Source organism: Anabrus simplex, chromosome 2 (genome assembly GCF_040414725.1).
Source record: "Anabrus simplex isolate iqAnaSimp1 chromosome 2, ASM4041472v1, whole genome shotgun sequence".
Lineage (NCBI taxonomy): Eukaryota > Metazoa > Arthropoda > Insecta > Orthoptera > Tettigoniidae > Anabrus > Anabrus simplex.
In genome coordinates this window covers 402776746-402789468 of record NC_090266.1, presented here as the reverse complement: position 1 = coordinate 402789468, position 12723 = coordinate 402776746, and positions in this window count along the sequence as shown.

The window sequence follows — 12723 nt, the reverse complement described above, 5'->3', positions numbered from 1 at the left end:
AGTCGCCTTACATGACCTCTCCACCGAAGCCGGTTTATGCGTACAGCTTCATCCATTGAGTTAATTCCAAACTTAGCCTTAACTCCTCATTCCGAGTACCCTCCTACCATTGTTCCCACCTGTTTCTACCAGCAATCGTTCTCGCTATTTTCATGTCTGTTACTTCTAACTTATGAATAAGATATCCTGAGTCCACCCAGATTTCGCTCCCATAAAGCAAATTTGGTCTGAAAACAGACCGATGTATAGATAGTTTCGTCCGAGAGCTGAATTCCTGCTTCATCATATTTCACGTTACTGTCACGCGCATTCGTATGAAAATATCATTTTAACATGTCGCATTAAACGTGTGAACAGAGGCATGTTACTTCGCATAAATTCCCGACGGATACATGAAATCCACTGCAAATTCCCGTGCGAAGAACGGGTGATAATGCTGCTATATATACAGAGTGTAAGTATGTAATAATGTTATTTGCCTTACGTCCCACTAACTACTCTTTTACGGTTTTCGGAGACACCGAGGTGCCGGAATTTAGTCCCGCGGGAGTTTTGGGAGTTCTTTTAGGTGCCAGTAAATCTACCGACACGAGGCTGACGTATTTGAGTACCTTCAAATACCACTGGACTGAGCCAGGATCGAACCTGCCATGTTGGGGTCAGAAGGCCAGCGCCTCAACCGTCTGAGCCACTCAGCCCGGCAACTAAATATGTGGAAAGCTCCAGGGATTCAATAGAGGACCTTAAAACAAGCAGTAAATGTCCTGTAAACGTACCGTGTGGTATATTTGCTTTCGTTTCCGTGTTGCAGGCATTGTTTGTGGTTTACATAACACAGACCACTTCACTTTGCAGGTAGGTCACTTGTGTTGATAAAGTTTAACTTACTACTTACAGTTATCTACAGATGGTGCTCAAAATGGCTACCACGAGCTGTAATGAAGGCGTCTATGCGCCGCTTCATTGACTGTCTCACTCGTTTCCATATTCCAGGCGTCTGTCGTATCCGCTGACAAACCTTGCTCTATTCGATGACGCAGCATTTCCACGTTATGAATAGGTGTGGCATACACAATGGTCTTCAAATGACCTGCGACGTAAAGCTACTAGCAAATAAAATGACCCCATAAGTAGAAGACTATTGCTTTGAGATCGGGAGAGCGAGCAGGCCATGGTGTCGGTCCCTGACGCCCTATCCATTTGTTTGGAATCGCTGACTGCACTTATTCAATAAACATGTTCATAGAAAGATATTAATGAACCCTACATTAAGTTTCCTCAGGATTAAGGAACTGCAAAAATTCTGTTATTCATTTAACATGGTCAATGACAGCGTAGAGTGTTCTGTAATTATCTCGACACCTCCACTGAGGAACGGACATACATGCATTTTGTGAAAGGAAAAGTGACGAAATTTTATTACAATGATTATTCACGATTTCTCAACGAGACGCAGCCTATCTAAGACTACTAAATTAAATCAGGATTGTGTCTGATACTGCTGGACGTTGGTGGTAAAGTGTAGCAAACTTCAGTTCATCATTTTCATGCTATTGAACGTTAGTTACAGCAGAATGGGCGTATTATATAAAGTATATTCTGGGTATTTCTCTGCTATTGCAAAATACTTTATCTAGGCATACTGAACATTCATTTTCATAGCTCTGGATAGTCAACAGTATTCTAGATGATTACACGCAGGGCTAACAAGAATGGAACAAGATAATGAATGAGATAAGTGGATATTATATCAGAAGGGCGCATTTAATGTTTCACAATATTTACTTCCTTCAAGTCCTCTGCTTCCTCTAATGTTTTCTTAGTAAAGTGTTTACCAGGTCCCCATTTTGATCTCCCATTTTGTACTCGCCCCACAAATTACGAAAATATCGTATTATGTTACTAAATGGAGTCCATCACTTTTATTCATCTCAGAGAAAATCGGTACTAGATATGAAATTGATCGCTCGATTCAGTTTAAAGGACAACCAATTAAAACCTAATTCTTAGACAAATAAATTAGATCGATCGCAAAATGAATGAATGAATATTAAATTTTATTTCGATGTTAGCCTTCAACCTTCCAGTGTGCCATGCGACATTTAACACCTGGTATCTTTATGAAACCTGAACATGTAAGGTTTGTTCAGGGCACAAAACTCAGTTGGAAATACGTTATAATATTTCATCAAAAATCTAAACCGTGTCAAGGAGTTACAAGAAAATAGAGTGGCTTAACGGTACAGAATAATATACAATAATTATGGGAAGTATAATTTAGAATACGTCGAACGTAAAGAGACGTTTGAGATCTGTGACATATTTCTATATTACTGAAAAAATTCGTATCATCTAGCGTCCATACAAGGATCGTACAGTAAAAAGCATCGAATTTGAAGCAAAGTTGGAGGAACGTCAGAAAAAATTTAATATAAAATGATATCATTTCTCACATGTTTATTATTGTTTCTCTTCGTATTTAACACTCAATCTTTAAACGTAGTATACTCACAAACTGAATACGATTTCGATGTATTGTGTAAGTTTAACGAAAGTTACTTGTAAATATCTTGTATTATATATAGATCATACGACGAGTAGAAATTTCAAAGGGTCTAAGTGCCTTTTAGAAGATTTTACAGAAGAGAGATGAAACCTTAGAATTTAAGTACGGTTTTGATTTTCTTCATTTAATCATCATAAGTTGAAGGAAATATATGATACTTCATATTAGGGTACGTTATACAAAACAAATTGTGTTATTGAGTAAGTACAGACACAAAAGTTATAGAAGGTTCCAAGTCCCTTTCACTTTTCATTATGAAGGTTCTAAGTGCCATACGAAATTATTTTGAACAATAAATAAAAAATATCGTTTCTTTCAATAATATAAACTGTACAGAACACCACAAACGAATACTAACTTATAACAGCTGTTAAACAGAGCATAACTGTTCATAAAATGACTTTGCATGAACAGGAAGATATGACAGCACATTAAGGAGGTCTTTCTTCCTTGCTGGAAGCAGACCCCTGGGAGATAAAATATGGAGATAAGTGGATCTTATATCAGAAGGGCGGTTTCCATATTCCACGATATTTACTTCCTTCCAGTCCTCTGCTTCCTCGAATGTTTTCTTAGTAAAGAGTTTACCAGGAAATTATCTTAAGTCTTTAATAATGCTTGATTTTGATATATTGCACTTCGCAGTACTTATAACTGAATCTGCAGGATGTTTCAAAACAGAAGTTGAGGGGGAGGGTAAGAAAGGGACAGCTTTTCGTATAAAACTTTACTAGGGGTGAGAATTAATTCGCATACTCGTGTCAATTGAAGAATGCTTCTAAATTACGGGAATGATCGTTTCTAGCACGTCCATACTTGAAAATGATGGGCAGCGTAGGGCCATAATGGTAGTTGAAAATTACTTAACACATCTGATGTAACTAAGTGCTAGAAAGAACCGGATCAGGAGAAACATTTCTGGACGTTTCCGATTAACAGGTCGTCTGCCACATTCCTGAGTAGAATGTTGGGAAACTACCTATGAAAGGAAAGCAACAATCGATATGAAAAAGATAAAGACTGTCAAAGTAGAATCAATATAAAGAAAAGTTCGCCTGACACAAATCACGGAATACCTCAGCTTTCTTTAGTTTGATTAGACATCGTACAGAACTGATCACAGTTCACTAGTTACTAATTGAACTCACGATTACTAGAATAGACGGTAGGGGTCACGCGCAGGCTCGCTTTGGCTGGTGACGCCATATGGCCTCCACTGCCGAGCTTGCAGTGAACACGACCCATTGTAATTGTACGTTTCTGTTAATGATGTGCTTGTTTTTATTTAACCACCTGATTAATATTTTTCTATTTTGTCAATTATAATTGCCAGTTGTTATGTGTAGATAATTATGTTATAATTTATTTCAGTATTTTTCAGAGCATTACAAGTAATATAATAACACTGCTTAACACGAACAATTCTAGTAGCTTTCTCAGTACTAAATAATCTTTCGCTACGAAAATTAAGTATTTACGTTTCGGTTTTCGTATTTTCTATCCATCCAGTGATTTTAGAACGATTTTATATGCAGTTTTATTTCTAAAACTACTTACTAATATAAAGAAACATGACCAATCGCACGGGATGTTTTTCTACCGTTCTTTTGGCGGGTTGTTAGTATTAAGTAGTATTGTAAAAACCTAACATTATATTATTGTATAAGTAATTATTTATAAACGTGTACTTGCCGGCGGAATGTTGGTGAAAAGCCCCTGAAGAAACGTCAACCTGTTCCACCATGTCAGGGGGCACTCGTCTTTAGGTGAAGGAGGCTTCCCATGGTGAAAATTAATTCGAATAATTTGTCAAGAGCATGATTTTGTTGCTCTATACAATTCCCATAGGCACTTTTTAAGCTGTTTCTACCACACACGTGGACACGGGAGTTTTAGAAGTCAAATCCATTATTAATATTGATTACAGTCTCTCCTACATAGCAGAGCTCTGGAAAGTTGTGGCATATTGCTTTACCCACAGTCAGTGACAACAGTTCAGCGGCTTTCCATACATTTTGCCTCTCCTTTCCAGTCACAAGAATATGCTTCATTGAAAGAGTATGCGCAAATTGCAGGTCTTCGCCCTCACTTTGCATTTCAATTAATTTTGTAAATGCTTCTTTTGTAACAGATTGCCCACTTTTCAGTTGCTCCCCTTTCGCAATAATTCAAGTGCATCAGGAACATCGCAAGAAAACCACATGTTACTTTCTTTACTTGATGGGTTTTCCAGCGAGGCTTTGTCCAACAAAATACTCAGATCAGTCATACATTTCCTACATGAAGGTCCCATGTCACATACAACTGCTTTAACTTTAAATGCAGTGGTTTCTACGATTTGGATTACCTACTTCTACTAACAGTTCTCTTGACATCGCTGTATCAATGTTGTAGTAGATAGGTTGTATCCACTTTTGAGATAAACTTCTCATTACAGTGACTTGGACATTATCATGGGGCCCTCTAATCATTTTACCGGGCGAGTTGGCTGTGCGGTTAGAGGCGCGTGGCTGTGAGCTTGCATGCGGGAGATAGTGGGTTCCAACCACACTGTCGGCAGTCTTGAAGATGGTTTTCCGTATTTCCCATTTTCACACCAGGCAAATGCTGGGGCTCTATCTTAAGGCCACGGCCGCTTCCTTGCAAATCCTAGGCCTTTCCTGTCCCCCGTCATCACCATAAAACCTATTAGTGTCGGTGCGACGTAAAGCTACTAGAAAAAAAAAACATTTCTTCATTTTGATCAAAGCACAAGACGTTGTTAACCTTCATTTCATCAAAGCTGAGAACACCTCTTTCAAAATTTGTAGAAAGACTTGACTGTATGTTTAAGATATTAATGCTCAATTGAATGAATCCAGGAGAAATAGAAAACTGTCTTAACCGTCGTTTGATTGTAACATCGCTAGGAAGAGGGTAATTAAGTACGTATCTAACAAAACACAACCGAGTTCGATAGCTGCAGTCGCTTAAGTGCGGCCAATATCCAGTATTCGGGAGATAGTAGGTTCGAACCCCACTGTCGGCAGCCCTGAAGATGGTTTTCCGTGGTTTCCCATTTTCACACCAGGCAAATGCTGGGGCTGTACCTTAATTAAGGCCACGGACGCTTCCTTCCCACTCCTAGCCGTTCCCTGTCCCATCGTCGCCATAAGACCTATCTGTGTCGGTGCGACGTAAAACAACTAGCTAAAAGAACAAAAAAACAATGCTTTATATAATATATACCGGGTGAGTTGGCCGTGCGGTTAGGAGCGTGTAGCTGTGAGCTCGCATCCGGGAGATAGTGGGTTCGAACCCCACTGTCGGCAGCCCTGAAGATGGTTTTCCGTGGTTTCCCATTTTCACAGCAGGAAAATGCTGAGGCTGTACCTTAATTAAGGCTACGGCCGCTTCCTTCCCATTCTTAGGCCTTTCCTCTCCCATCGTCGCCAAAAGACCTATCTGTGTCCGTGCGACGTAAAGCAAATAGCAAAAAAAGTGATATAGACCGTAAGGTGACTGCCTTAGCAATGTCCTCAGATGACCAGCTTGAGCTTCTGCCGTTTACTAAAGCTTGCTGTTGACTTTTAGAAAAAGTACCCTCGTAAATTTGAACATTACTTTTTAATTGTATTATCTCGGTATTAGCTACACTAAGACGGTCCTGAAGATCCTTATTTTACTGTTTTTAAATCACAGTTTGCTAGTCCAATTAACTCCAGTTCTGCAGTCACTTCAACAATTTTCTCATCACAGAAACATTGATGTTTACTTTTGTTATCTAATTCCTTCCTGAGGATTGCATTATTAACATTTTCTGCTTCAATTGGTGTCTGCAATCGTAAAATTTGCCGTATCTCCATACGATAATTTCGCTTTTGTGCCGTTATTTCACGATCTTTACTGGACTGACACGCTAAATCATTACCTACTACTCAGTGGCAAATATAAATGTGGTACTGTGTCACTCCTTAAGTTACGTCTAATTGGAAGGTTTAATAACTCACTCTTAAAGTCACTTATGTAGTCCGAGTCATCGAAGTGTACAGAGCACACACGAGCATTTTCAACAGTAAACGAATCAGCCCGTTTACAGCCATTAATCCACTTTAATTTAATGCCACTGTTCTTTGGGAAACGATGACATTTCATGTATAAGTCCTTCTGGTGTCTGTCGTGGTTAAAGCAACCAGCGACAGCACAACACACCATGGCACAGCAGAGAAAAATTAAACTCTTACACTGTTACGAAGGTAAACACCATCAGTAGACTAATGGAGCTCTGCTTGGTTTAGCGAACTTGAGGACCGCGTGACGTCAGGAGGCGTGGCCTGCTACTGCGCACCCAACTGATGACTCCTGCCGTCTAGTCTAGTAACCGTGATTGAACTGATCCGGAACTTGTTTAAAAGCTACGATAACCAAAATTAGAAACTGATTGTATAGGATACAGTATTGAAGAAGTGATAGTTGAGTCAGGTTTACGTAGCTGCAAACCATCAAGTGTTAGGTTTGACTTCTGAGTTTCATGTGAGACTTGGATAACACTGCAATCAATGTGCGGGAGAAGAAGAATACATTTTATGAATAACAATTTTTCGTTAAATTATTAGAATTAGGCACCACTAAATGCAAAATAATTCCTTAGCACCCTAAATGAAGATCACATTCTATACAATAATTATTAATAATAATATTAATAGTTGGAGCTATCGATTTCATCGATTAATGAACCGTTTAACAGATTAATCTAAAAGTACGATTAACCGATCAATGTCCTTTAGCCGATTAAAATTGTAGTGTGGAGAAAGACAAATAACAGTTTTGAGTGGAACAAAAACTGTGAAAGCATAATTTGTCATTTGTGTTCTAGCATCAGCTATTTTAGCCCTACATATATGGCTTATGAACGATGCGAGGAAAACTTGGTGAAAATTTCGGATTTAAACTATACGATTGTGGTAAGGTGACAGACAGAAAAACAGGGTTTTGTAACAAAATCGGAATATTCTTCAGTTATACTGGAAGCACAAATAGTCTTCAATACCATCTTAAACATATTCATCTATCCAAAGTAAATCTGTGTTTGTCAAAGTCAAATTCACAGTTTCGAACGTCTGTATCATTAAATCATCAATACTGAAATATGTACTACACGCACTGAACACGACCTAATACGTTGACTGGTTATTTCGGGTACAACGTGGTCGTTAATATTCAATAGTCATCAGTATTAATTAATACATTAACATTAACTGCATGTACTTTTTATTTTTTTAAACTTATACTGTTAGCCTCCGTAGCTCAGATGGCGGCGTATCGGCCTCTCACCGCTGGGTTCTGTGGTTCAAATCCCGGTCACTCCATGTGAGATTTGTGCTGAACAAAGCGGAGTCAGGGTAGGTTTTCCTCCGGGTACTCCGGTTTTACCTGTCATGTTTCATTTCAGCAACACTCCAATATCATTTAATTTTATCTGTCATTCATTAATCATTGCCCCTGAAGTGTGCGACAGGCATTGGCAGCAGGCACAATTCCAATCCTCGCCGCTAGATAGGGCTTCATTCATTCCATTCTTGACCCAGTCGGATGACTGGAAACAGGATGTGGATTTTCATTATTTATAGAGTGTGAATTAGATTAATATTCGATTAAAAGCATTGTGTTAACCAATAAAAATTGTAATCGATCAACGGCTCTAATAACACTAGCAAACATGATTTTGCGGTAAAATAGAAAATATGTAATTCTTATGGAAATCGCTGCCCTGATTCCGAAAATGATGCTATTTTTCCTATCACGTCTAGTTTTGACGCAATTCGGTGTTTTAGTATCTGCACGAATTCAGAAGATGTAATGTTGAGAGATGTTCTCGCGCAACTTTTTTTAGAATACAATTATGTGATTTGATTTATTATTGTTTGCATTTTATTATAGGTTTATTGCTGTCTAAATTTTCATTTTGTAGTTGGGGATTTCCTGGTAAATTCATAACAAACGCCCCCAGATACGCAATAGACCGCGAGGTATGTAGGATTGAAGATAAGACAGTTGAGAGTTTGTCTTTCATCTTAGATCACTTGAATAATCAGAAGTGTTAAAAGCCCCAGCCCTTATGCAATGTTTATGATGGACTGATAAAGCAGTTTTCCTTCAAAAATAACAGTCCGAAAGTATTATACTCTAGGAGATGAACTTGTATTTTATACATATGTTTCAAATCATCTACGTCGATTGGGAGAGAAAGAGTATGATCCTAGTAACTGGCGTGTTTTTATTGACTCTTCCAAAATAAGTTTAAAGGCTGTTTTGCTTCATAATACAAATGTTCTGGCATCCGTCTACTTGCACACTCCACAAAAATGTCTGAAACATACGGGACCTTAAAGTTGGTGCTTGAAAAAATTAAATATCATGAGCATGGGTGGCAAATTTGCGGTGATTTGAAGATCATTGGATTATTGCTGGGACAACAAAAAGGCTATATAAAATTTCCCTACTTCCTATGCGAATGGGATAGCAGGGCACTGGATTAACATTAGGATACAGTGAATTGGACAGAAAGGAAACAACTACAACCAGAATTCAAAAATGTCTTGAATGTAAGTCTTGTTGACAGTGAAAAAATTCTACTTCCACCCTTGCACATCAAATTTGGATTGATGAAACTCTATGTCGAGGCATTAGATAAAAGTAGCCTATGCTTCCAATATTTATCCACTAAATTTCCCTCATTATTAGATGCAAAAATCAAAGAAGGCGTATTTGATGGACCACAGATTCGTAAACAGATGAAGGATATAATTTTCACAGACACGATGACCAAAATTGAGAATGAGGCATGGAACGCATTCAAAGATGTAGTGACAAAATTCCTTGGCAACATTAAGGACTCTCAATACAAAGAAATTGTAAGGGAGATGTTGGTAAAGTTTAAGTAGCTCGGTTGTAATATGAGCCTTAAGCTTCATTTCTTAGCTTCGCATCTGGATTATTTCCCTCTAAATTTAGGAGCTGTCAGTGAAGAACAAGGTGAAAGATTTCATCAGGATCTCAAAGATGCAAAACGACGCTATCAGGGACGTTGGGATGTGAATATGATGGCCGATTACTGTTTGTCGATTGCACGAGACGACCCTTCTAGAGATCATTCAAGAACTTCAAAAACCCGGAAGTTCCACGCAAAACGGGAAAAGATGGAGGTGTGAATCTAACCTGCACATAATGTAAGTAACAAAACTACGTATGTTTAACCATGTAATTTTTATTCAAGGTACGGTTATATTAATTTAAAAGCAACTGTACAGTCGAAACTAAATAGGCGCTTTATGCTTCAGTTTCACGAATTTCAATATACATTAAAAATATAATACATACTATCTACTTGCTTACAAAGCAGCATTTATGTGTATTCAATGCATGAAAAATATGATTACGTTTTTCAAGCTGAAATTTACATTAATACATCAAATTTAATCAATACTAAGTATCAACAATTTTACGTAAGTACAAAATAATATTTTGTAAAATTGCCACAAAACGAGACGTGATTCGCCAAAACTAAATTTTTTCTCGAATTCTGCGTTAAGAAATTCATAAAACCCACCTAGTTTCGTTTTTACCGCACAAAAAAGTTTTATTTTGCAGGCTAGTGTAATAATAATGAATTCCTTGTGACTACTGGTAGCATGATGCAGCCCTTGTAAGGCAGAACCTCCGGCGAGTGTGGGCAGTACATGCTGTGTACAGGAAAGTGTTTTACGTTTGACCGAGCTTAAGTGCGGCCAGTATCCAGTGTTCGGGAGATAGTAATTTCGAACCCCACTGTCGGCAGCCCTGAAAATGGTTTTCCGTGGTTTTCCTTTTTCACACCAGGCAAATGCTGGGGCTGTACCATAATTAAGGCCACGGCCGCTTCCTTCCCACTCCTAGCCCTTTCCTGTCCCATCGTCGCCATAAAACGTATCTGTGTCGGTGCGACGTAAAGCACCTAGCAAAAAAAACTTTACTTTTGTGGAACGTAGTTTTGTACTGGGTGTGATTTGCAGGAATCATAAGGACATTGCAAATACTCAGCCACGGAGCCAAGCTAATTAAGTGATTAAGTTTAAAATACTTCGACTCGCCCAGAAATCGAAACTGGAGCCCCAATTACTGAAGACCAAGACGTATTAATGAAGGCATTTCTTTAGTAAAAGTAGGAGAAATAAATTGGTTACCGTTTGTTTACAAACGAGAGCTGCTATTTTACGACAGATGCCCATCCCACCCTAATGGAGGAGAACGTCCTTCTCTGCATATTCCTGAAGACGAAGTGCAGACTAGGTGACTTTGAAGGTTAGGTACCTTGTATTTGAGGAATTCAATGACTACTTCAGTCTTTAGGAGACACCTTAGCTGTTCTTTACTAAAATGTTTATGTTAAAATCTCCACAGGATCAATCATGCATTTCTGAATAATTTAAAATTTTTAATTGCAGTAATTCTGTACCTGGTGGGAGTTAATGGTAAGTACATGGGCGATTTTGAGTTATTAACGTTTTCTGAATGTTCTTTACTTGATTTACCTCTGCGTATCTTGAAATTAACCGTAACTGCCGTCTAAGACTTACTGGAAGGTTTAAACAATGATTATTTGAATTAGTTTGTGTAAGACAATGACTCAGAGTAGGAAGAGGCTGCTTTCCGAAGCAGATTTAATTTTAAGTAGAAATATTATTCAAGGATGGTGCTCCATATTAGCTCTCAGCATTCTAGAAGAATCTTACTGTAAAACATGGACTTGACTTTCGTTAGATGCTATCCTACTTATTTTTGGTTTCATTTTGAAAAACTGATTCGAATATTATGTAATTAATGGCCAACTAAAATTATATTTAGCTTTTCACTGTTAATAGTTTGGATGGTACCTTATTCAAGGTAGCTTATCAAACGTTTTTTTTAACTGGTATCTCTGAGGCAATAACATGGTACCTCCGTATGGACAACTCTTACATGACTGTGTTCAATAATTGAGACAAATATTACTCAGCTGGTAACTATTTAAGCTACTTGCAGTGCGCTTCACTTTTGTATACAGCTTCCCATGAGAGCAATAACAATTTTAATATCTGATTCACAACATACCTTTCATTTCCACTTCGTGCTGCAACGTTGATTTTGTTCCATGTCACAGGTCTGATTGAACTATGAGACGTGTCCGAAAAGTAACCTTACAAGCAGTTATTAACTACGAATACGAGCTTCTACATATCACGGTTATAGTATTCTACAGCCTACAGCTGGAACCAGATTCCCATTGCATTCTTGAACACTTTGACGCCGTGGAAGTGTTGTCCTGATAGAAACAATAGTTCATCAGTCCTCACAGGTGGACTACCACTGATGCGTTCATCATGAAAATCAGTCCAGCCTCCCAAGAACTCACGGCACCTCTTCGTTACATGTTGTAGTATCTAAATGTTTCCAAAAGCAGGTATCAATCAATCAATCAATCAATCAATCAATCAATCAATCAATCAATCAATCAATCAATCAATCAATCAATCAATCAATCAATCAATCAATCAATCAATCAATCAATCAATCAATCAATCAATCAATCAATCAATCAATCAATCAATCAATCAATCAATCAATCAATCAATCAATCAATCAATCAATCAATCAATCAATCAATCAATCAATAATGATTTGCATTTAGGACTGTCGCCCAGATGGCAGAATCTCTATCAGTTGTTTACCTAGACTTTTCTTAAACATTTTCAAATGACTTGGACATTTATTGTACATTTCCCCCGATAATTTATTCCAATCCCTTACTCCTCGTCCTATAAATGAATAAATACCCCAATTTGTCCTCTTGTACTCATAATTTACATTCATATTATGATCTTTACAAATGTTGAATTCAAGCTTATTCGTATGTACGTGTGTCATTCCAAGCCAGCTCTCCACTGATAGCTCGAAACATACCACACAGTCGAGTATCTCTTCACCTTACTCCCAAGTCATCCCATCCCAAAGTCTCCTACTTTCTGGTATCACTACTCCTTGGTCGGTAATCACCCAAAATAAATCATGCTGCTTTCATTTGATTTTTTCTCTTGTCAAGTAGTCCTGGTGAGGGACCCATACTCTTCAGCCGTACTCTAACTGCGGTCTTAACAGAGACT